Genomic DNA, 25,672 nt, shown 5'->3' with positions numbered 1-25,672 from the left:
AAAAAATAAAAAATAACCTTAAATTCTAAAAAAAATATTTAGCATAAAAACTTGATCCAAACAGTAGTCATTTTCTGATGACACATTGCCTTTAAGTTCTGCTCCCACTCAAAGTCCATTGTGACTTCTGTCTTTGAAGCCTATCCCTATCCCTATTACTCTTTACGCTACGGCGGTATTTTGAGCTTGTCTACAGGCCGCCGTGAGAAGTGTGAACATCTGCACGCTCGTCTTTGGTGTTCACGACAGGAGAAAAATTTAAAGGACATTTTTAAATCTGAGTCTATGATTAGACATGGGGTAAAGTTAACATAGAGATAACCTGCTGGTTACCAGCCTTACGCCCAGCCGATCAGCTGTTTGAGGAAGCGCCAGCGCTTACTGGAGCTCTCATTGACATTGTGGCCTCTTCACTGCTTACTAAGCACAGCGCCGCCCGTTCGATAGTGGCTATGCATGGTATTGCAGCTCAACCCCATTCATTTGAATGGGACTAAGCTGCGCCTAGGCCACGTGACTAATGAATGCGACATCACTGGCCTAGGAATAGGCCTCATTGGAGAGCCACAGTCTCTTCAAACAGCTGATTGGTGGGGGATGTCAAGAGTCAGACCCCCCCTTTAATATAGAGACAGCTTGCTGGTTACCAGCTTTAAAACTAGAATGAGCTACTAGCGTTTTTCTTTTCCGGTATTGCGTTCCGTCCTAGGGGCTCAATACTGCGAAAAAACTGATCAGTTTTATCCTAATGCATTCTGAATGAAGAGCAATCCGTTCAGGATGCATCAGTTCAGTCCCTCTTACGTTTTTTGTCCACAGAAAATTTCTCTCCGGCCAAAAATCCTGAACACTTGCCATTGAAATGTATTAATGCCGGATCCAGTACTCATTGTTCTGGAAAACCGGATCCGGTTTCCCGATCTGCGCATGCGCAGACCTTTAAAAATGTGAAAAAAATAAATACCGGATCCGTTTTTCCGGATGACAACCGGAAAGATGGATCCGGTATTGCAATGCATTTGTCAGAAGGATCCGCATCCGGATCCGTCTCACAAATGCATCCGTTTGCGTCCAGATTTCTGGATCCGGCAGGCAGTTCCCGGCAAAGGAATTGCCTGCCGGAATCCTCTGCGGCAAGTGTGAAAGTAGCCTAAAAATGTGGCGCTGTTGCGGAGCTGAATACTTACTGCTGGGCTCCTCTATAAATGAGAGTAAACTCTGTGATCGGCCTACTTTAGGGGAAATAGAAAAGGAATTGTCATTAGCAGACAACCCCTGTACTACTGTATTTATGCAGATGTGCACAACAGAGCCCCCTAGTGGATACATTATTATGCAAAATGTAAAGTGATTTCATTGACTGATCCCTTTTTCTTTGTAATAAAAAATACCTTTTCCTAGTATCCATTTATAGATTTCCTCTTTTCTGCAGATGTACAACCACCTTGACCTTTTAGATGGCAATTGTTTGCGGGCTTGTTAGCAACTGTAGAAAGCTGTCCATTTAAAAGCTTTACTGACGCATTTTAGCTTGTAGGTTGCCATAACACGGCAGACCATTGTTTCTATCGTGTTTCATCGCATTCGTACGTAGATATCTTGCCACAGTTGGAAAGTTGTTTCCCTTGTGTCGTCAATTAATAATCTGAATGTGGCCCACAATATAAAGACAACTCTGTACACTGCTCGGTATTTCCTCTCTTGAAAGAGGAGCAGTCAGCTCTCCTGACGTGTCTGGTTAAAGGGCATCTGTCAGCAGTTCTGCACCTATGACAATGGCTGACCGGTTACATGTGCGCTTGGCAGCTGAAGGCATCTGTGTTGGTCCCATGTTCCTATGTGCCCGCATTGCTGAGAAATATGACGTTTTAATAGATGCAAATGAGCCGGTAGGAGCAACGGGGGCGTGGTCATTACACCTAGAGGCTCTGCTCTCTCTGCAACTGCCGCTCCCTATGCACTTTGATTGACAGGGTCAAGCAGTTGTCAACGTCATCTCACCTGCCCTGTAAATGAAGGGGTCTTTACACGGGCTGAGAATCGCACAGATCATCGCCTTCATAGTAATGCTCATTAGCGATGATCTGGCGGTGTAAATCTACTGCCGATGAACAAAATGCTTTTTCATTGGATAATTGGATAGTTTGTGCGAACAAAAAAATCCTCGTTTCCCGGTGGCAGATCGTGCTGTGTAATGACGATCCGCTGCTGGGAAACAACAACTCGTTATGGGGAAGAGTGATGGCATTAGCGATCGCTTCTTCCCATGCAGCGGTCTCCTACCTGACACCACTGCCTGGACCGTGTCCGGGTGTGTAGAGAGACCCCTGTTTGGTGACTGTAGCTAATGTATTTTTAGGACATTTCCAGTAGGAGTCACAGAGGGACTGTACAAGGCAGAGTTTAAAGAAAGACGTTAGCTAGCATTTAGTAAACCAGACATGTCCTGGTCCCACGTGCAGACGGTTTTTCCTGGATCGGTAGACTATAGTCACCCCCACTTCCTCATAGAGTGTAAGCTCTTGCAAGCAGGGCCGTCACTCCTAGAGTCTCAGTTCTATATTAGGCTACTTTCACACTAGCGTTAAAGTTTTCCGGTATTGAAGTTCCGTCCTAGGGGCTCAATACCGTAAAAAAAAAACCCGCTTCAGTTTTGTCCCAATGCATTCTGAATGGAGAGCAATCCGTTCAGTATGCATCAGGATGTCTTCAGTTCAGTCCCTTTTACAGTATTTGGCTGGAGAAAATATCGCAGCATGCTGCGGTATTTTCTCCGGCCAAAATTCCGGAACACTTGCCGGATTGCCGGATTCGGCATTAATTTCCATTGAAATGTATTCATGCCGGATCCGGTACCAAGTGTTCCGGAAAAACGGATCCGGAATGCGCAGACCTTTAAATCTATGAAAAAGATAAATACCGGATCCGTTTTTCCGGATGGCACCGGAGAGACGGATCCGGTATTGCAATGCATTTGTCAGACGGATCAGGATCCGGATCCGGAAACAAATGATATCCGTTTGCATACGGATTTCCGGATCCTGCAGGCTGTTCCGGCAACGGAACTGATTTCCGGATTCTTTTAACGCTAGTGTGAAAGTACCGTAAGCCGGTAACTCGGTCTTTTGTTTTGTTTGAACCCTCTGGATTGTAAAGCGCCGCGGAATATGGTGGGGCTGTATAAATAAAGATTATTATTATTTTTTGTAAATCAATTCGAAATAACCTTTTTTATTTTAACGCATTTCACACCGCCTTCGGTTTATTATCTATTGGGGGAAAAAAGGACACTTTTCAAGCAAATTCATGTTAAAAATAACCATCCATGAAACGCTTTCCCACATGTGGGAAGAGAGAAGGAAAGGTGTGAAAGGAGGGCTGTTGGATAATCGCTCTGACAGCCGTTTTGCACCATCTTGTTTGAATGCATTGTCTTCGGGCGCCTCAGGGTGGGAGTCAATGAGGTGAACGTAAGCGTTAGATGCAAAGCCGGAGATGCGCACCTATCTGTCGCACATGGAGAGACCCCATCTGTTGCCTTCTGAGAAAGGAAATATGGGAGCCCGGGAAAGGCGACTTCTTTTTTTTTTTTTTTTATTATTATTTTTTTTTATTAATGTCATATGTCACGGAGTACCATCGGCTTTTTAGCATCCGCCGTTAAAAGTCAGCGCACAAATGCCAGCGCATTTGTTAATATGTCTGCTCATTGAGATGTAACTCTCTACTCCTGTCTTCTTAGCGCTTATGAAAACATGGATTTGCTGCTGCCAGATATATTCGACTCTGGTTCTAGTTAGGAGTCGCTAATTGGTTTTGTATTAACGAAACGTCTGCGGGAATGCATTTTTCAAATACTGGAGCTTTGCAATAGGAAAGGGGAAATATCGGTTTTCTTTTTTTTTTAAAGTGCGTTTGGCAATGATGGAAACGGAGAAGCAAAACCTCCATAACTTCTCACCACCCAAGCAATTTCCAAATTGATAATGAATGGAGGTTCCAGAATGCTAAGTGAGAGTTTACACTGCGCCAGAAATGTTCATTGCTTTATTGTACGTTGCGGCATCAAATAAATTTTTTCTTTTTTTTTCCTGTTTAGCTTGTGTAAATGAACTAAGTGCCTAATGTCTTCTGGCAAAAGATTGCTGACAGGCAGAAATGTCTACTGTGTATATAGACTGCTGAGGAAATAATCAGTTCACTATCATGTTTGCAGCCTTTTTTAGTCTTTATTTTTTTTTTTTTACACATCTTGAAGGCTATGTACACCAGAGGTTGCACTACGTTTTTTCCAGAAGAGTAAAAATACTGCTCTGACCATTTTTGAGGAGTATTTTTACCCGAGGAGGAGTACGAAAGTTACGGTAATTGAAATACATTATACATAGGACTGCACTCGGTCACATGTGTGTTGGAGGCTGCGTTTGGAGCCTCTGTTGCAGATTCTGTTGAAAGACCAGACAAAAAAGCCTTATATGCAGCACTTTTTTGTCTGGAAAAAAGACAGGATCCCGAACGGAAACTGATCCCATCATAGTCGGCAGAATCTGTTCAGCTTCTTCCTTGTGGGATGACAGGAGGAGGGGGGAGCAGGGTCACCATTGGGGTGACGGGAGGAGGGGGGAGCAGGGTCACTGGCGGTTGGGAGCGGGGTTACTAGTGGAGTGACAGAAGGAGGGGGGAACAGGGTCACTGATGGAGGGGAGCAGGGTTTCTAGTGGGGTGACAGGAGGAGGGGGAGCAGGGTCACTAGTGGGGTGACAGGAGGAGGGTGAGCAGGGTCACTAGTGGAGTGACAGGTGGAGGGGGGAGCAGGGTTACTAGTGGGGTGACAGGAAGAGGGGGGAGCAGGGTTACTAGTGGGGTGACAGGAGCAGGGGGAAGCAGAGAACTGGGAGACTGGACGGAACCATGATTGGAGGAGGGGGGAATCACTTACTTGAAGACTGACAGGCCAGGCTTTTCACTGCCACAACACGGCCCGGGTGGGGGGTCACAGGCCCAGGGGCAGCTCTTCTCTCTGATCAGTCACACGAGTCCACGGCTCCTTAGCTCTCTAGCGGCCCTGTCATGTTTCCCGGGGTCCTTGGGAAGAGCGCCCTGCTCTCCTTACTAGAGCCACCCCCGGGAGCCGGCCCCTCCTCCTTGCAGCTCTCGTCGGCTTCCGCTGCCTGACTTGACCTGTATACCAAACTAATAACAAAGCTCCTTGCTGTAATGAGCTTTGTTATTGGTCATTTCCCGCACAGGAAGCATCGCTGCGCTGCCTGTGCCGTTCACAGCGCTCACTGCGCTGATGAATTTGGGAGAAAAGTCTAAGGCGTTTTGGTACACCTTAGACTTTTTCCAGGGAGTAAATTCACCTAAACAAGCATCATAGACGCTTGTACAGGCGTTATGGCGACCTCTGATGTGCACCTTTGGGGCAATTTTTTTTAAAATTATTCCATATTTTTTTTTTATTATTCCATTTTCAATTGGTCTTTATTAAAAATATGGAATCCTTTTTTCTGTACAGAGCTGAGATGCTGTCTTTTCCATCAGTTGGAGAGCTGATGGGCTCCTTATCTCTGCTCTCTGACATTGTAAACACTCATTATAGCTCAGTCCTTATCTTACTGATAAGAATGTGGCTTAATAAGTGTTTAGGACCTCTTATAGGTTAGAGATAAGGGTTATTAGATGGCTGGCACAAAGTGAAAGTACCATTCACACAGTTAGAAAAACTGTTAGAAAAACAATATTTTTAATAAAGGTCAATTGAAAATACGATTTTTTGCCAAAAATTGAGTAAAATGCAATCATAAAAAAATTGCCTTCAAAGGTGTACATAACATTTAAAGTGGTTCTCCAGGAATAATGATTTTTTTCCAAGTTCCCCCTCTGTAAACAAAAGATTCATACTTATGTGCTCTGCTCGCTTGTCTCCAATTGATTAAGGCTAGATTCACACAACCGTATGTGTTTTGCGGTCCGTATGGCATCCATTTTTTATTTGCGGATCCATTTTAACAATGCCTATCATTCTCCGCAAAACGTACAAGAATAGAACATGTGCTAATGGTTTTTTAGCGGGGCTACGGAACGGACATACCGATGCGGATAGCATTTTTTGCGGACCCATTCAAATAAATGGGTCCTCATCCAATCTGCAAAAAAATCGGAGCGGGCACGGAAACAAAATACGTTTGTGTGAATGTAGCCTAGCTCACTGAGTATCATTCACTGCCCTCCAACATGTTTCTCAAGATCCTTGGCGTCCTGCAATGGCAACTGCGGATGCTGTGCTTGGAATTATAAAGAACCCTACCAGCCAGTGTGTCTGATTTAATAGGGTTGATCCTGCTGGTCTGTGCTCTTTAAAATGTGCATCCCAAGTCGATTAACGCTGCAGATTTTTCCCTGCGCCATGCATGCAGGTGAGGTTTTTCTCTTGTCCTCCTGACCGTAGATAACATGTGTCCATAGCTCTACGTGTCACTGCAGAATATTAGCGCCATCCCGCTTCCTCTTCTTAACCTTACAGGATTAGTCATCTTCTCAGTAAGTGACCCCCGTCACATATCGACACCGTAACAAGGCATCTTACACTCATTTCAACAAGGACCAGTCGTTCACAAAACGGATCCTAATTAATTGAGAGCATTGTGGCGCGGACAGTTTGCTTTGTATTTGCGGTGAGAGCGTACTGCAGATGTTCTGTTTTTGAGATGAATACCTATTCATTTGCTTGTTTCAGCCTGAGAGCCAGCTGTTCCAGAAAAGGCATATACAAATTCCATTTACTTGTCATGAAATATTGCAGATGGCAGGGTTTACAGTGCAAAATGCCCTCATTACCTGCTATTTGTTTCATTTATACTTGGAATTATTTCTTGCTGTGAACAAAAGGAATCTCTTATTGAAAGAGACTAAATATAAGGTGAAAATGCGCCCACCTTGCTCTATATTTTCGCGGATGCCGCTGGACGGACGGATGCGGACAGCACACCACATCTTTTGCAGCCCCACTGAAGTGAATGGGTCCGCATCCGACCCACAAAAAATGCGGATTGGATGTGGACCAAAATAATATGTTGGTGTGCATGAGCCCTTAGATCCACTCTTCTGTTTCAGCGAACTACGTATAGATGTCTTTAAAGGGCATCTGTCAGCAGTTTTTTTACCTATGAAACTGGCTGACCTGTTTCAAAGTTGAACGGTAGGAGCTAAGCTGCAGTAACAAAGCACGGCCACTACACTTTGAACGGCGCTGTTCTTCCTGCTCCATTCAAGAGCTAGTTCTAGTCCCGGAGGCTGGAAGGAACAGTTGATTGTGTGGGTGCAAGGTGTCACCTCACCAATCAGATAGAAATTACCTATCATGAGGATCATATTTTTGCCCATGGCAACCAATCACAACACAGGTCTTTTTTTTTTACCACAATATTATAGAACTATCTTTACCAACGTGTAGGTCTTTAGCTGTTGCAAAACTACAACTAATATCATGCCCGAACAGAATGCATCCATCAGGGCGTGATACGAGTTGTAGTTTTGGAACACCTAGAACTGTAGAACATACAGTAGGCCTACAGTATTGTAAAAAGCACTGTAGCTGTGCTGTGATTGGTTGTCATGGGCAACAAACAGTTTGTCTTTTCACCAGCACATGCAGGGGAGATAAGAGGCAGAGTGAGAAGCAGTGCCTCAGCAGCTACAGTTACATTTGAACTCTGAATCCTAAAAAACCTTATTTAACCTTATAACATGCAGAGAGAGGCAGATTGAGAACCGCTGTAGTAAAATGAAACCTGTGCTGTGATTGGCTGCTGAGGATGGGTCATTAATATTAAAATATAGATGTATTTAAAGGGCATCTGTCAGCAGTTTTGTACCTATAAAAAAAACTGGCTGACCCTGTTGCAAACACAGTTCCATTCAAAGTGTAGTGGCTGTGCTGGGTTACTGCAACTCATCTCTCATTGAAATGAATAGGAGCTAAGCTGCAGTAACGCAGCACGGCCACTACATTTTGAACAGAGCTGTTCTTCTTGCTCCACTCAAGAGCTAGTTCTAGTCCCGGAGGCTTCAGGGAACAGCTGATTGGTGGAAGTGCAGGGTGTCAGACCCTCAACAATTAGATATTAATGACCTATCATGAGGCTAGATTATCAATATCAGGAGCCTGGAAAACCCCTTCAAGTAGTGATCTCCTATAGTGAATCTATACTGATATACTAAGAAGTAGGGATCGACCGATTATCGGTTTTACCGATATTATCGGCCGATATTGAGGATTTTGACAGTTATCGGTATCGGCATCTATTTTGCCGATATACCGATAACGTATTGGGAACACAGATCGTGCTGCTCTCAGCGCTCTCTGTGTTCCCTCAGCAGCACAGGCGAGAAGAAAGCAGTGTCTCCTCCCCCTGTGATGCTGCTGCCGCTGCCGCCAATGAGAGGAGAGAAGATAAGAGGAGGGGAGGGGCTGTGGCCACCGCTCCACCAATGAAGATAAGTCTTTCATTAATTCATATACAGGAGGCGGGAGCTGGCTGCAGAATCACCTCTATGAGCGGTAGCTGCGATCTGCGGTAGTTAACCCCTTAGGTGCCGCGGATCGCAGCTACCGCTCATAGAGGTCGGGAGCCGGCTATGTGATTCTGCAGCCAGCTCCCGCCTCCTGTATATGAATTAGGCCTCCTGCACACGACCGTTGTGTGCACCCGTGGCCGTTGTGCCGTTTGCCCTTTTTTTTCGCGGACCCGTTGACTTTCAATGGGTCCGTGGAAAAATCGGAAAATGCACCGTTTTGCAGCCGCATCCGTGATCCGTGTTTCCTGGCCGTGAAAAAAATATGACCTGTCCTATTTTTTTCACGGCCAACGGTTCACGGACCCATTCAAGTCAATGGGTCCGTGAAAGAACACGGATGCACACAAGATTGGCATCCGTGTCCGTGATCCGTGGCCGTAGGTTAGTTTTTATACAGACGGATCCGAAGATCCGTCTGTATAAAAGCTTTTTCAAAGCTGAGTTTTCACTTCGTGAAAACTCAGAACCGACAGTATATTCTAACACAGAGGCGTTCCCATGGTGATGGGGACGCTTCAGGTTAGAATATACTAACAGAACTGTGTACATGACTGCCCCCTGCTGCCTGGAAGGTGCTGCCAGGCAGCAGGGGGCAGCCCCCCCCCCCTGTAGTTAACACATTGGTGGCCAGTGTGGCCGGCCCCCCCCCTCCCCTGTAGTTAACTCATTGGTGGCCAGTGGGCCCCCCCTTCCCTGTAGTTAACTCATTGGTGGCCAGTGGGCCCCCCCTCCCCTGTAGTTAACTCATTGGTGGCCAGTGCGGCCGGCCCCCCTCCCTCCCCTGTAGTTAACTCGTTGGTGGCCAGTGGGCCCCCCCTCCCTCCCCTGTAGTTAACTCGTTGGTGGCCAGTGGGCCTTCTCCCCTCCCTCCCCCTCCTAATTAAAATCTCCCCCCTATCATTGGTGGCAGCGGAGTGTACCGATCGGAGTCCCAGTTTAATCGCTGGGGCTCCGATCGGTAACCATGGCAACCAGAACGCTACTGCAGTCTAGGGCTGCGCATCTTCACTCGTCTCACGATTCGATGCGATTACGATTATCAAGTCCACGATTCGATTCGATTCGGCGATGCATCACGATGCATCAAGATTATTACCCAAGTCCCCTTGTTTTTCAGAGGATTCCGGCAATCTGGACGCAAACGGATGCATTTGTCAGGCGGATCCGTCTGACAAATGCATTGAAATACCGGATCTGTCTCTCCGGTGTCATCTGGAAAAACGGATCCGGTGTTTATTTTTTTCACAGATTTAAAGGTCTGCGCAGATCGGAAGAACGGATCCGTCAATGCAGCTTTGATCACCACAGTCATTGATCACGCCCCTGTAAGGCTTCATTCAGACGTCCGGATGCGTTTTGCGGATCCGATCCATCTATCAGTGGATCCGTAAAAATCATGCGGACGTCTGAATGGAGCTTTACAGGGGGTTGATCAATGACAGGGGGGTAATCAATGACAGGGGGGTGATCAGGGAGTCTATATGGGGTGATCACCACAGTCATTGATCACGCCCCTGTAAGGCTTCATTCAGACGTCCGGATGCGTTTTGCGGATCCGATCCATCTATCAGTGGATCCGTAAAAATCATGCGGACGTCTGAATGGAGCTTTACAGGGGGTTGATCAATGACAGGGGGGTAATCAATGACAGGGGGGTGATCAGGGGGCCCCACCTGACACAGACGCTGACCCCCACCTGACACAGACGCTGACCCCCACCTGACACAGACGCTGACCCCCACCTGACACAGATGCTGACCCCCACCTGACACAGACGCTGACCCCACCTGGCCACCTCACCTGACACAGACGCTGACCCCCACCTGACACAGACGCTGACCCCACCTGGCCACCTCACCTGACACAGACGCTGACCCCCACCTGACACAGTCGATGTTGCACGGTCTTCGGCTTCTTTTGGCAACTCGTGACGCACAGTATGCGACGGTCGGAAGCCTGTCAATCAAATAGGAACGCCCAGTCCCGCAGAAGACCTACCCGGAAGCGGCGGTAAAAAAAACAGCCGACAAGCTGGCCGGGACTTGATTCCGGGACTGAGCAGAGCAGAGGAGCGGGCGCGGGAGAGAGAAGAGAAGAGATACTCTTCCGCGCCCGAAACAGAGGAAATAGTCCCTACAGGCACAGCAAGCAGGCAGGTAGTACTGAGCGGCGATTAAAAAAAAAAAAAAAACGTAGAAAGCGGGGGGGGGGGGGGGGGCCGGGCCCGGTACAACTGGGCCAGCTGTACCTATCAGCGGCCCTGTCAACATGCATCGATTATTTAAAGCAACCGCATCGATGCAGAATCGCCGGGGGTCGAATCGCGATGCATCGATGCATCGATTATATTCGACAGCCCTACTGCAGTCCCGGTTGCCATGGTTACTTAGCAATTTGTAGAACCATTATACTTACCTGCAAGCTGCGATGGTCTGCGTCTGGTCGGGAGCTCCTCCTACTGGTAAGTGACAGGTCTGGCCGGGAGCTCCTCCTACTGGTAAGTGACAGGCCCCACTGGCCACCAATGAGTTAACTACAGGGGAGGGGGGGGCCGGCCGCACTGGCCACCAATGAGTTAACTACAGGGGAGGGGGGGGCCGGCCGCACTGGCCACCAATGAGTTAACTACAGGGGAGGGAGGGGGGGCCGGCCGCACTGGCCACCAATGAGTTAACTACAGGGGAGGGGGGGGGGGGGGCGGCCGCACTGGCCACAAATGTGTTTACTACAGGGGGGGGGGGCTGCCCCCTGCTGCCTGGCAGCACCTGCCAGGCAGCAGGGGGCAGTCATGTACACAGTTATTTTAGTATATTCTAACCTGAAGCGTCCCCATCACCATGGGAACGCCTCTGTGTGAGAATATACTGTCGGATTTGAGTTTCACGATGTAACTCAAATCCGACGGTATATTCTAACATAGAGGCGTTCCCATGGTGAGGGGGACGCTTCAAGTTAAAATATACCATCGGATTGGAGAAAACTCTGATCCGATGGTATATTAACTCCTGACTTTACATTGAAAGTCAATTGGGGACGGATCCGTTTGAAATTGCACCATATTGTGTCAACGTCAAACGGATCCGTCCCCATTGACTGGCATTGTAATTCAGGACGGATCCGTTTGGCTCCGCACGGCCAGGCGGACACCAAAACGACATTTTTTTCATGTCCGTGGATCCTCCAAAAATCAAGGAAGACCCACGGACGAAAAAAAGGTCACGGATCACGGAAAAACGGGACCCGTTTTTGCGGACCGCAAAAAAATACGTTCGTGTGCAGGAGGTCTTAATGAGAGATTTCTCTTCATTGGTGGTGCAGTGCGCCCCCCCAAGCCCCCCAGTATCAATCATTGGTGGCGCAGTGCGCCCCCCACCCCCATCCCAGTATTAAAAACGTTGGTGGCGCAGTGTGCCCCCCCCCACCCAAGCCCCCCCCCCCAGTATTAATCATTGGTGGCAGTGGCCACAGGGTCCTCTCTCCCCTGCTCCTCCGATCAGAGCCCCAGCTGTGTAATCCTGGGGCTCCGATCGGTTACCATGGCAGCCAGGACGCTATTGAAGTCCTGGCTGCCATGTTCAGCTCCATGCTGCTGTGTGCACAAAGCACAGAGCAGCAGGGACAGTGCGAGATCCTATTCACCCTGATGGAGCTCTATAAGGGTGAATAGGACAAGGGTTTTAGTCCCTAAAGGGGCTAAAAGTTAATAAAAAAATAAATAAAAAATACAAATATTAAGTATAAATGAAAAAGAAAGATTTACAAAAAAAATAAAATACACGTTAACAATAAACATATTAATTTTCAGCAGATTTGTGTAGGAATTTTTTTTTTAATGAAAATTCCCAGAATATTGGTATAAATTATCGGCTATCGGCCTGAAAGTTCACAAATTATCGGTATCGGCCCTAAAAAATCAATATCGGTCGATCCCTACTAAGAAGTTTATCTCATACAGAAATATATCCCAGCCTCAGGAAGAAAGAAATCACCGATACAGGCCAGTAGTAATGGACGAACATCGGGCCGGGACTATTCGCAAACGCGCGTTCGTGGCCTAATATTCGCGAACCGCGCGTGCGTGGCGGACTCCATTGACTTTAATGGCAGGCGAACCTGAAAAACCTTCAGGTCATATTTGCAGCCACCAAATACTTACTAGAAGTGCACAAATAGTCCCACAACATTGACAGTGACATACCAGAGGGGGAATCAAAATTTCCACAAAAAATATGTATTTCAATTAGGGGCCATTTTTATGCGTCTTAAAGGGAAGCTCTCAAAAATGGGCCCTGGGAGTACAGGCAGTAAGTGAAGGATGCGCTCCTGCTGCCGGCCTCACTCACTGCGCCTGCGCCGAATACTAAACGGGATGGCGCAGGCGTGGGATTTACTGGACGAAGAGGAGAACTCGCCAGTCAATCAACTGGACCTGGGCGTGCCAAAGGGTGAGTAGATCGAGCCTCTAGATGCTGAAGCAATGCCCTCATAGCACCTAGAGGCTCATTAGCATATTTTAAAAGTGGTTATTTTAAGAGAACGGCGGCAGGCAGGCAGTTATAAAGCACACTGTTATGTACTGCTGACATTAGCCCATCGCTAATGTCAGTCAGCTACATAACGTAATTTCTGATGACAGAAACCCTTTAATCAGTATTTTGTGGAAGCAGGTGTATCGCAGGCCTCAATAAATATTTGGTGGAAGCAGGTATATCAATCCCCTTAATCAGTATTTTGTGGAAGCAGGTATATTGCAGGCCTCAATCAATATTTGGTGGAAGCAGGTATATCAAACCCCTTAATCAGTATTTTGTGGAAGCAGGTATATCGTACCCCTTAATCAGTATTTTGTGGAAGCAGGTATATAGAACCCCTTAATCAATATTTGGTGGAAGCAGGTATATCGTACCCCTCAATATGTATTTTGTGGAAACAGGTATATCAAACTCCTTAATCAATATTTTGTGGAAGCAGGTATATCGCATCCCTCAATCAGTCTTTGTGGAAGCAGGTATATCTCACCCCTTAATCAGTATTTTGTGGAAGCAGGTATATCGCAGCCCTTAATCAGTATTTTGTGGAAGCAGGTATATCAAACCCCTTAATCAGTTTTTTGGGGGGGCAACGGTTATATCACATCCGTTGCAAATAGTTGTTCCAATAGCGCTTGTCCCTCTATATACCTACGGTATCACAGCAGAACGGCACACAACTGCTGCACAATACAAATGCACTATAATATACTTTCTATGTTAGAAAGTATATTACAAGTATATCACACCCGTCAGTATATCACACCTCTCGATAGCACACCTATACCAGTCCTTAAAAGGACTTTTGTGGCCCTATTAGCTAGCGTTTGGTGTCCCTAACAGTCTGTCGCTGCTCCACACAGCAACGTCTCCCTACACTGGCAAAACACAGAATGTAAAATGGCTGCCAGATCGGTTTCTTTCTGTTATAGGATGGTGGTGTGTCCATGTGCTGAAACGTTTCAATTGGCTGTCCTGTCCCACCTGATGTGTGTGTCATGGGTCAAAGTTCGGCGCAATGCAAAAGAATATGGCGCCGACGGACATCGCCATATGTTTGCATGTTCGGCGAATCGCGAACGCGCAAAGTTCACCGCGAACCGCAAGGCCATCTCTACAGGCCAGTACCTTCCCACTACACCATATGTGTGATGATGTGCAGCTGAGTGGTTTCCACAGAGCATTCTCCATTTATTCTCATTCTGTTTGTTTCCCTGTGAGGAATGCAAAAAAAATGCTTGTTTTACAAGTTAAGAAATCGCATGATAATTGCCGAAATGTTTACTATTTCAGAGCTGGATCTGAGTTCATGCTGCAGGCAGTCGCTAATTGAAATGCAAAACAATTACTTACTGTTTAAAATGTCTAATCCACATCCAAAATCAGCCCCTCGGCTTTGAGTCGTGGCATGCTTGGATGCTCCGTTCAGATTCCATACATATCCGACTGCTCTTTCCCAAAATACCAGGCCGCTCCGCATTCATTGACGTCACCTGTTGCTAAAAGAACATTTTCCTGTCTGATTTTTGTGCAGGATGATGACGGACAGGAAGCATATTCGACATTTCTTTGTGGTCCTCAGGACAGTGACTGAGGAGTTCAGAACCACAGACTGCACCTTTTGGAGGTTTATTTTAATTAATTTAATCACTGATTGGATTTTTTTGAATACTTTTTGTAATTCTTCGTGGTGAGAATGATATATAACATACAGGGGCAGATTTACTAATCTCATAGGTGGTACAAACTTAGGGCTCATGCACACGGCAGTCGCTCGGCCGTTCTGTGCATTGAGGAAAGCAATTTGCGGTCCCCAATGCACGGGCAACATCTGTGCGGATTCCGCAGACGGATCCAGACCCATTCAACTTGAATAGATCTGTGGTCCCTCCGCACCGCAAAAAAGTAGTACATGCACTTTTTTGCGGTGCGGAGGCACGGGGAGAAACCCAGCGGAAGCACTTCCGTGGAGTTCCGTTCCTCCGTTCCGCACCGCACCTTCCCGGATTACTGACCCATTCAAGTGAGGACCGCAATACGGGCACTGCTGGGCAACGGCTGTGTGCATGAACCCTTAGACAGGCCGCCTAGACAGGACACCAGTTTGATATATCTCCCCCTTTGTCTAAGACCATGACTATTTTCTTACCGTGCCCGTTCCGTTTTTTTTGCAGCCCGTTTTTGCAGAACCATTTACTTCAATGGGTCCGTAAAAAAAGAACAGAAATGACTGCTCAAGTCCGGTCTGCAAAAAAAATTGTTTTGCGGACAAGGACAGCCAATGGATACGTGATGCAACACGGACGTCACGCGGATGTCATCCGTTTTTTTTTTTTGCAGACCGCAAAATACATATGGTCATGTGCATGAGTCCTAAGGCTGTTTTCACACGTCTTTGTCCGTGATGAGGTCCGTGATAAGATGGTCAGTGGTTCATCTGTGAAGACGTACGTGAAGAATCAGTGTTTGGTTTGTGTGTCCATTTTTTGCTCTCGGTGTGTCATGTGTATTCCACGGATCTCTCAGGAGATGTTCTTAGTATCATTTCCCTCATCCCTATTCCTAGTGTTCAGACACTTATCAAAGATCCTTTGGCTGGGAAGGCCGAAGTGTAAGGCCCCTTTCACACGAGCGAGTCCCACACATTGGACTCGCAGAGTGTGTCAGCGAGAGTACCCGTCCTGACCTCCAAGCACTGACTGCGTTTCATAGCATTATATGGATTTATGATGCTATGTAACCCTATTCCCAAAATAATGCTGTAAGTGTTATCCAATACATTCCAGAACTGTAAGGGTTACATAGCATCATAAATTAATATAATGCTATGCAACCCCATCAGTGCTGGGAGGTCAGGACGGGTGCTCTCGCTGACACACTCTGCGAGTCCAATGCGTGGAACTCGCTCTTGTGAAAGGGGCCTAAGGCATATTGGGGGATATTTATTGAGACTGGCGTATTACACACCTGTAAGTCCCTGCTGGGACTAGATGTGATAACTATTAATAAGAGGCACACATCTGTGCAGGTCCGTGCACCAAAACAGTTATCTACACCATCAAAGACCACTTATGCCCGCGCCCATCCATTCCACTGCTCATCCTGTCCACTTTTTGGAAGAGTGGCGAGCCGGGCTGTAAAGGTATGGCCACACATTCAGGTTTTCTTATGCAGTTTTGGAAGCCATAATCAGGAATGGATCAGGAAAGGAGAGCGAGTATACAGGACAGATAAGACTTCCCCTCTTTTTTTGAATTCGCTCCTGGTTTTGGCTTTTAAAACTACATGCAGGAACCTGACCCTGTGCCCGTACCCTAAACCCCCAAGCACAAGCATGGCGTGCTCCAATCGTGGTGACTTTTTGACGCCAGTTTTCTGGTGTACTGGGGTCCATTGTCCCCACAGGCTCCCAAAATCTAGATTCGACAATTGGGTGATCTGCCATCCTCTATTCAAGTGATGCTGATGACATGTTCTATAACATATGACACAACCCATGATAATCATAGTCTTTAATATTACAGACACCCATGAATATATTGCGCTAGTGGTGGGTAATAAGCCCCATTACTTTTGAAAGACAAAAGGTAGCTCTGCTACTACATCTGTAAGTTGCAGCGTATTGATTTATGAGGCTCAGCATGTTTGCTTCCACTGTGATTACATTCACATAATCAATGGATACACTACAGGATATACAGTATGTCTGTGGAGGCTTTACAAAGGAATGCAGCAAAACATGCTGCCATTTTAATTACTAGCGTATATGCCCAGCATTGCCCCAGTGTACATCTATCTACTGTATATAACCATCTTCTAATGCTGTTTCAAACCTAGAAATAATCATTGTTGCCCAATTAGAGAGGTAAAGAAAATGTCCACCATTTTTTAAATCATTTATGTTTTTTTTTTTTATTTAAAGCACCCCCACACACATTTGTGAATTGTTGGCCGCTCTAACACGTTGGTCATGTCTGCAAACTTTGCAAAACTTGCGTACTGCCTCAGGTCCCCATTCATGGAGGAAAGATCTTGCACCTGTTTTGGGAGCGCCTCTTTGCTGCATCTCCCCAGCATTTCAGTCTGCCTCTCATCTCCCTGCATGTGCTGTCTAAAAGACATAGCAACCAATTGAAGCACAGCTCTTATTTTACCACAGCGCATCTTACAATACTGTAGACCTATGTTGACCAACCTGTGGGTCTCCAGCTGTTGCAAAACTACAACTCCTATCATGCCCCAACACCCTGCATCCACCATGGCATGATCGGAGTTGTCGTTTTGGAACACCTAGAAATGTAGAACACAGATCCTACAGTATTGTAAAAAGCACTGTAGTAAAATAAAAGCTGTGCTGTGATTGGTTGTCATGGGCAACAAACAGTTTGTCTTTTCGCCAGCACATGCAGGGGAGATAAGAGGCAGAGTGAGAAGCAGTGCCTCAGCAGCTACAGTTACATTAGTGTATAAAATGCATGCTGCATCATTGATTTATATGGGCAACAAACAGTTTGTCTTTTAGACAGCACATGCAGGCAAATTAACACTCTGAATCACAGAAAGCCTTATTTAACCTTATAACATGCAGAGAGGGGCAGATTGAGAACCGCTGTAGTAAAATGAAACCTGTGCTGTGATTGGCTGCTGAGGATGGGTCATTAATATTAAAATATAGATGTATTTAAAGGGCATCTGTCAGCAGTTTTGTACCTATGAAACTGGCTGACCCTGTTGCAAACACAGTTCCATTCAAAGTGTAGTGGCTGTGCTGGGTTACTGCAACTCATCTCTCATTGAAATGAATAGGAGCTAAGCTGCAGTAACGCAGCACGGCCACTACATTTTGAACAGAGCTGTTCTTCTTGCTCCACTCAAGAGCTAGTTCTAGTCCCGGAGGCTTCAGGGAACAGCTGATTGGTGGAAGTGCAGGGTGTCAGACCCTCAACAATTAGATATTAATGACCTATCATGAGGATAGATTATCAATATCAGGAGCCTGGAAAACCCCTTTAAGTAGTGATCTCCTATAGTGAATCTATACTGATATACTAAGAAGTAGGGATCGACCGATTATCGGTTTTACCAATATTATCGGCCGATATTGAGGATTTTGACAGTTATCGGTATCTGCATCTATTTTGCCGATATACCGATAACGTATGGGGAACACAGAACGTGCTGCTCTCAGCGCTCTCCGTGTTCCCTCAGCAGCACAGGGGAGAAGGAAGCATTGTCTCCCTCCCCCTGTGCTGCTGCTGTCGCTGCCGCCAATTAGAGGAGAGAGGACAAGAGAAGGGGCGGGGCTGTGGCCACCGCTCCACCAATGAAGATAAGTCTTTCATTAATTCATATACAGGAGGTGTGCTGTGATTGGTTGCAATGGGCAACAAATAGTTTGTCTTTTAGAGGCTGACTGAAATGCAGGGGAGATGAGAGGCAGAGTGAGAAGCAGTGCCTCAGCAGTTACAGTTACATTAGCGGATACTTTATAATGCACAATGCATAAAAAGCACATTACTTTCTTAAAACCTTCCAGAACCCAGAGCATTTTAAGTTGGGTCATGAAGAGTATATGTACCAAGTTTGGTTGAGACTTAAGATTCATCAAAGCACATAGAAGCCTATGAAGAACAAACAAACAGACGTTCACATATATATATATATATAGTATAGTAGTACATATTCTATCTTATGCATCCATGTTTAGTCTTTAGACAGTTATCCTGCAGTTCTTTGTGAAACCACAGAAAACACATTGTTAATTGGTACATTGTCATGTGAAATACTCCACTCCTTGAGAAAGCGTCCTAGGGCGCGAAACGATCATTGCTCTGTATCCACCAATAAAACACTGGATTTTACCGGCAGTTGTCCTTTGTTTGTGGACAAACTCCACCACGCTACATCTGTATGTTGAATTTACTACATCTCAGACAAATTTACATTGTATCCGTCTCATTTCTTCTCCTTGGCATTTCCTACTTGATACTGAATGCCTGTTGTGTAAAAATAGAAGGAAGGGGCAATGTCCTCAGGGAATAAAGTATTTTCCGTTGTGACGGCTTCTAGCCTGGAGAGTAAGTTCATTTTGCGTAACCCATGGGAATGTATTAGGGAATTGCTTAAGTAACAATTCCACCGTTTACTGTTATCAGATGAACCCCTTTTTAGCATTTGGAGTTAGGATTCTTTCAAACATCCGAGTCCTTGCTAACATCCAAGACAAGACGGTCAGTGGTTCATCCATGAAGATGTCGTGATTCTGTGTTTGGTCCATGTGTCTGTTTTTTGATCTCCATGGACACTGCTAGGCTGAACATTCTTTTCCAGAGCATCTCCTAGCAACAGTCCGTGACATCCACCGGCGGAACACAAATGGAATCCGTGTTGCGTCCATGGTTTCACGGACCCATGGACAAAAATCCATGGTGTTGTGGGTCCGTGGAAAATTACTGATGTGTGGATAAGGCCTCATGCACACCGCCGTTCCGTTTTTTGAGGTCTGCAAACTGCGTTTGCCTTCCGCAATTTACGGAACGGGCGGCCCATTGTAGAAATGCCTATTCTTGTCCGCAAAATAGACAAGAATAGGACATGTTCTATTTTTTTTTTTGCGGGGCTACGGAACGGAGCAACGGATGCGGACAGCACACGGAGTGCTGTCCGCATGTTTTGCGGCCCCATTGAAGTGAATGGGTCCACATCCGAGCCGCAAAAACTGCGGCTCGGATGCAGACCAAAACAACGGTCATGTGCATGAGGCAATTTGCGGAACGGCACGGACAGCCTTTAATATAACTGCCTATTCTTGTCCGTAAAGCGCGGACAAGAATAGGACATGTTCTATTTTTTTGGCGGGGCCACGGAACGGAGCAACGAATGCGGACAGCACACGGAGTTGAAGTGAATGGGTCCGCATCAGAGCCGCCAAAACTGCATGAGGCCTAAAATGTGAGCAGTCCATGGAAAACACGGACAACACATGTCCTCAATTCACTGACATGTGAAAGAGACCTAATTCAGGTAGTTAGTAATTTTGGAAAGTCAAGTTCTCCACGGATTTCCTGCAGGCTGCGTCCAGTTTATAGACCACCTGTCTAGATTTTCCCATTTACGATGTTCCTATGGGAATTGCTAAATATTCCCAAAATATCTTACGTATATTTATTTGTTCTGCAGAGAGAACCCAGCAGCTGGTGGAGACCATCGTATCTGAACATATGCATGTGAATAGATGAGAGCAGAGCGTGGCGGCACACAACAGCCCTGCAAACCTGTTTTCAATTTACTAAATTGCTACAGTTATCATATTTTTTTAATCTTTTTTTTCTCCATTTAGCTGAGTGTTCCAGTGGCAGCAAACCCCCAGAGGGGATATGCATTGTACAGGCGTTGGAGAGGATGGAGATATCCTTAGCTGATAGGACAATTGGCCTCTTTTTGAAGTGTCAGAGCAATTGTATAATTAGCATTCATCAGACTCATAGGTTCTTATGGATACTGTCTGTTTGAAGTTCTATATTTGGAACATGTGCTGCCGGAAAATAGGGATAACTGGTCTTTCATGTCTGCTCTGGATTAGTTAAACTACTTACTAATGCTGTTTTAGGATTTGCCTACAGAATTGATATCTTTCTTATTCGGTGGATATACATTTTAAGGATGGGCTCAGCACCTTGATGGTTGACCCTGCGCGCTCCGCATAGCCTCCCGGGTTGTCTCCGAGACCTTTCCTCCTTCATCTGGGGAGTTCAGTGGGAAAAGCTGCAGGTCTTTGTGCTGGAAGGATGCGGATACTTGGCAGAGCAACTGCCTGTTACTGACTGCGGGGGAATCGTCCCGATATCTACAGGCTACAGCAGGGACGCATGGCCCACACTGATGTGTCAGGCAAAAGGGGGTAGCAGTTTGCATAGCGGTAATGTAAACGGTTTTCTGCATTGTCAGAACTTATATCAGATTCTTGGCCCCAATGCTGATTATTACGGGGGGGGAGTCTAATTTTTAATGGGGTTTTCCAAAACTTTCCTCTGGTCCGACACCCGGGACCCCCCGCTGATCAGCTGCTTGAGGAGGCACCGGCGCTCCTGTGAGCAGCTCCGTGGTCTTCTCTCAGCTCACCACGCACAGCGCTGTATGTTGTATAGCGGCTGTGCTTGGTATTGCACTCAGCTCCATTCACTTCAATGGGACTGAGCTGCTCCCAGGCCATATGACTGATGAACGTGACATTACATGGCCTAGGCTAAGCTGGAGAAGGCTTTAGTGCTATTGTGAGCACCGGTACCTTCTCAAACAGCTGATCGGCGCGGGTCCTGGGTGCTGGACCCCCAAACGATCAGGTACTGTTGACCTATCCAGAGGATACGTCATCAGTAGAATAGTCTTGGAATACTACTTTAAAGCTGGCCATACACATTAGATTTACGTTAGCCATAGCATGGTGGCCTGCGAACACATCTTGACTCACAAGTCTGGCGATGCACAGGTGAGCCCTTACCTGTGCCTGTGCCGCGAGCCGGTCTGAAATCAAATGCGGTCACCGGGAGCAGGCAGTTCCGAGAACAGCCCGATGAAAGCCCTCGGCGGCTGTTCTCGGAACTGCCTGCTCCCGGTGACCGCATTTGATTTCAGACCGGCTCACAGCACAGGCACAGGTAAGGACTTACCTGTGCATCGCCAGACTTGTGAGTCAAGATGGCAGCCCGCATGTGTTTGCTGGCGAACACTGCGAACTGACCATCACTGATGGTGGCCTCCCAGTCCTCCCTCAGTGGCAGGAGAGAAGTATCAGACTGATGGATTTCAGCATGGCCAATCCTTTTAATCTTGGAGCAGAAACCGCCACCAGGAGTCTCTGGCAGTGCATCTTCTCATACAGCACAAATGCATGCTCAGCCAAGCCAAATACAGGTCACCAGGCCAAGCTGTAATTCATGGCGCCATGTCACAGACACTGGCTGTAGAATTCTTTAGGCATGAGTTATTATTACGGTTTTGGGATGAGGTCACAGTTGGTGGCCTTTCTGTAGGGGAGCAGGGTGTCCTGGACGTCTCCTCTTCGGTGATCACCTTGATGATAATTGTGTTTCAGTTATTAGCACAATAGTGCGGATAATGACTTACAGCACACGGCTATGTCTATACTGTAAGCTGTGATGGTGTACAGATGGTCCGAGCTTTTAATCACCTCTCTCTGAGAAGATCACGGCCTTGCTGGATGTGTTATCGCCTCCGTCGTATGTGCGGCCTGTGTGCAGCTTTGTGATATTTGTCTGTGTCTTGGCCTGGCAACACGTATTAAGAGTGTAAATTTGGGAACTGATTATCTGTTCATGTCCAGACAGGTAACTCGTTAATGATAGTAAAACGTACGGAGAAAATACATTTAATAAAACAGATTAAAAAGAAAAACTATTGTTGTTGCCTATAGCAGCCAATCACAGCTCAGCTTTCATTTTACCAGCTCTGTTTACGTAATGAAAGCTGAGCTCTGATTGGTTGCTATAGGCAACAAAGACAGGTTTTCTTTTAGTCGGTTGTGATAAATGTGGCCCACTGTGCATATGGCGTATCTGGAAGATTATGCTGTTTATCTTATGTTTTGTGTCAAAACAGTGTAAGATTTGTCTTCTGCAACCAGTCAGTTTCAATTTGGGGAGTTTTGTAAAACTGTCAGGTCCAGTTCACACTGAGTTTTTTTTCGCAGCTGATTATGGAGCGTTTCCGCCTCAAAATAAGATCCAAAAGCCTCAAAACAGCCTCCCATTCATTTAAATCGGAAACAGCACATGTTTTTTTTTTTTTCATGTGGAAAAGCTTTTATCTGTGCTTGAATCTCTCATTGAAATGAATGAGAAGCATAAAAAAACTGCTCCATGTAAGTCCATGCGTTTTTTGTGCATTTTCCGCACATTTTTTGGTGCGGATCAGCGCCAAAAAACCTCGGGCTGAAATTGCAGCTCTGTATTGAAGTGAGCACCCATTGGTTAAAAAAGACGCATCAAAAAAAGCATCAAAAACAATTTTTTTCAGTGCATTTTCAGAATCCGTCGTGTGAACATACCCTTAAAGAGATAACATAGCCACCAATTCTGCTCTTGAAAAATGCAGGCTGCGCTGTGATTGGTTAATGTGGCCAACAAAGACAGTTTTCCTTTTAGACAGTTTTCATGAATCAACCCTATGGGGGATATTTACGAAGAACTACCGTATTTATCGCTTTATAAGACTCACTTTTTTCCCCTTCAAAGTGGATGGAAAAAGTCAGTGCATCTTATAAACAAAAAGTGACCCCCAAATGTGCAGGCTGCAGCAGCTCAGGAGCTCTGACTAACAACTCCTGAGCTGCCATGAGACTGTGGGCGGGTGGCTGGGAGTTATCGCGGGCTGGCAGCAGAAGTTAGCCTTCAGTGAAGCCTCCAGCCCGCGCATACATCGCGGCACTAAGCAGCACCTTGGACGGGCTGGTGGCTTCACTAAATGCTAAATGATACCGGCAGTCTACGCTTCCATTTATTATCACTATCGTTGGGCGGGCTGGCGGCTTCTTTGTATGCGATGTACTGCCGCCAGCCCGCACGTCCTTCACTCACCACAGCCGGAGCAGCAGGAGGATCCCCTTCTCCTCTGTGCTGCCTGGCCATCCAACTGATTGGTGGTGAGCCCGTCCTGCCCCAGAACTTTTTCCCCCAGAAAACTGGAGTAATTGAAGGTAAATATGCTGGGCCCTCTGGCCGGAAAGTGGTGATGGGGGGATTACTTAACTTGCGACTATATTTTGTCCCAGTCACATTAAAAAGTTGCAGATGCTGGGTTTGCAAATTTTTCAGCAGAAAACTGGCACAATTGATAAATGTCCTCTTATGTCTTTATTTTTTTGACATTAGTCTTTACTGGGGATCTTTTAAAAATGCATTTTTTTCTCAGTCTGAATACCTTATTTATTAAAGGAATCTTCAGGGTCATGGCTTAAATGGTCATTAACATTGCACACAACTGTGCATGAATCAATAGTACACGTGACCATAAGAAACTTTGTAATATGTGTTATCAGAGTGAAATATCTAGTTCTCATGTTATCAGCTGTTCGCCTCCCCTTTCCCCTACTAAATGCTTTTGCCTTTGAAATATGCTTTGAATCCATTCAGGACAGGAGCAGCTCACAGACGGATCATATTGCAAAACTCAATACAAGTCTATGGAGAGGGGAGGGGAGGAGTGAGTAGGAGCTGAGTGAGACAGGTGTTCAGGAGAGACACCGAAGAGACTGCAGAAGCTAAATAGAAAGTTTATATCTCCGCTGAAGTACTTTATTCACAACCATATACTGTATTATGTGGCCATATTGTTGTGGCAGTCGTGTCAATACTACACAGGACCATTGGTGCTAGAGTGGCGGGGGATAGGAAAGGTGATTAGGTGTTACATACTTACCAACATTGCAGTTGGTAAATTAGGAACAAGAAGGTCCACCCCTAGGAAATCCCCCAAATGAAGTGGGACCACCCATTTATTGGCAGAGCTTAAATAAGCCCACCCATTTAGGGACAGTCCCTGCAAATTCGTTACTGTTGGCAACTATAGGTGTAGTGTAATACTGAATGAGCGGGTGCCGTGTTGAGGACCATGGGGCATGCTACATCAAAGTCAGTTGTACCCACTGAGCAAGCACTATGTAGTTTTATAGAGTTTGCTGCCATGAATTATGAGAAACTGGCTCTATAAATTTGTTTGGAATCGGAGAAAGTCTGTGCGATGCAATTTACCAACTGCAATGTTGGTAAGTATGTACAGACAAAGAAAGTCTGTGCGACGCCCCCCCCCCCCCCCTCAATGATTGACAGCTATGCCCGAATGACTGTAAATAGCAAGTATATAGACTTCAACCATTTAGTAATGATTTTAATAGCAGGCTTATTAGAATGTCTATGATTAGCTTAGGACAATGGAACCAGTTGTTGGATCACTTGCTTTATAGCTTTACAGACATACACTCTAATAGTACATAACCTTATAGAAGACTATGGCGGGGGGTCCGCATATCTATGACCGTCTCATCTCTGTGGTTGATCTATATAGCTATCAACTGCAGTTACTATGAGTCATATATCAAACAAGCAGAGTTTTCTATGCAAATTACCAGCTTCTGGCGTAAATTCCCTATTAAGTCATAATAGGTAGGAACAGAGAATTATACCTTGTTCCTCGTTTTGCTGCACGTATATCGAAATTCTATTTTTTTTCTTTATGTAGGAAGTAAAACTCAAGAACTGACATAAAGACTATGCGGTAAGGGATTGTTCTAAAATGTTCTAAAACAAACACTGGCGTTTTGGCTTTTCATTTGTGAGATCCGTCATGGGCTCTCACAAGGGCTCCAAAACGGATCAGTTTTGCCCTAATGCATTCTGAATGGAAAAGGCATCAGTTTGCCTCCGTTCAGTCACCATTCCGCTTTTTGAGGTCGGACACCAAAACGCTGCCTGCAGCGTTTTGGTGTCCGCTTGACGAAACTGAGCCAAACGGATCCGTCCTGGCACACAATGCAAGTCTATGGGGAC

The 25,672-nt window shown here is 46.0% G+C and overlaps 1 protein-coding gene and 1 long non-coding RNA gene across 2 annotated transcripts in view; one reads left to right on the top strand and one right to left on the bottom strand.

The window, feature by feature from the left end:
* Positions 1-25,672, top strand: part of XYLT1 (xylosyltransferase 1) — a 324,653-nt gene that overhangs the window by 13,111 nt on the left and 285,870 nt on the right. The window lies entirely within an intron of this gene.
* LOC121007500 lies at positions 15,880-23,820 on the bottom strand. Its single transcript, XR_005780430.1, has 3 exons — positions 23,810-23,820; positions 19,428-19,430; positions 15,880-16,030 (listed from the first exon to the last, which is right to left on the bottom strand). It is a non-coding gene; the product is annotated as an uncharacterized LOC121007500 (long non-coding RNA).

Source organism: Bufo bufo, chromosome 7, assembly GCF_905171765.1.
Source record: "Bufo bufo chromosome 7, aBufBuf1.1, whole genome shotgun sequence".
In the NCBI taxonomy this organism is placed as follows: Eukaryota; Metazoa; Chordata; class Amphibia; order Anura; family Bufonidae; genus Bufo; species Bufo bufo.
Note: the sequence above shows the minus strand (reverse complement) of the source record. Positions and strands in the feature narration are given on the sequence as shown.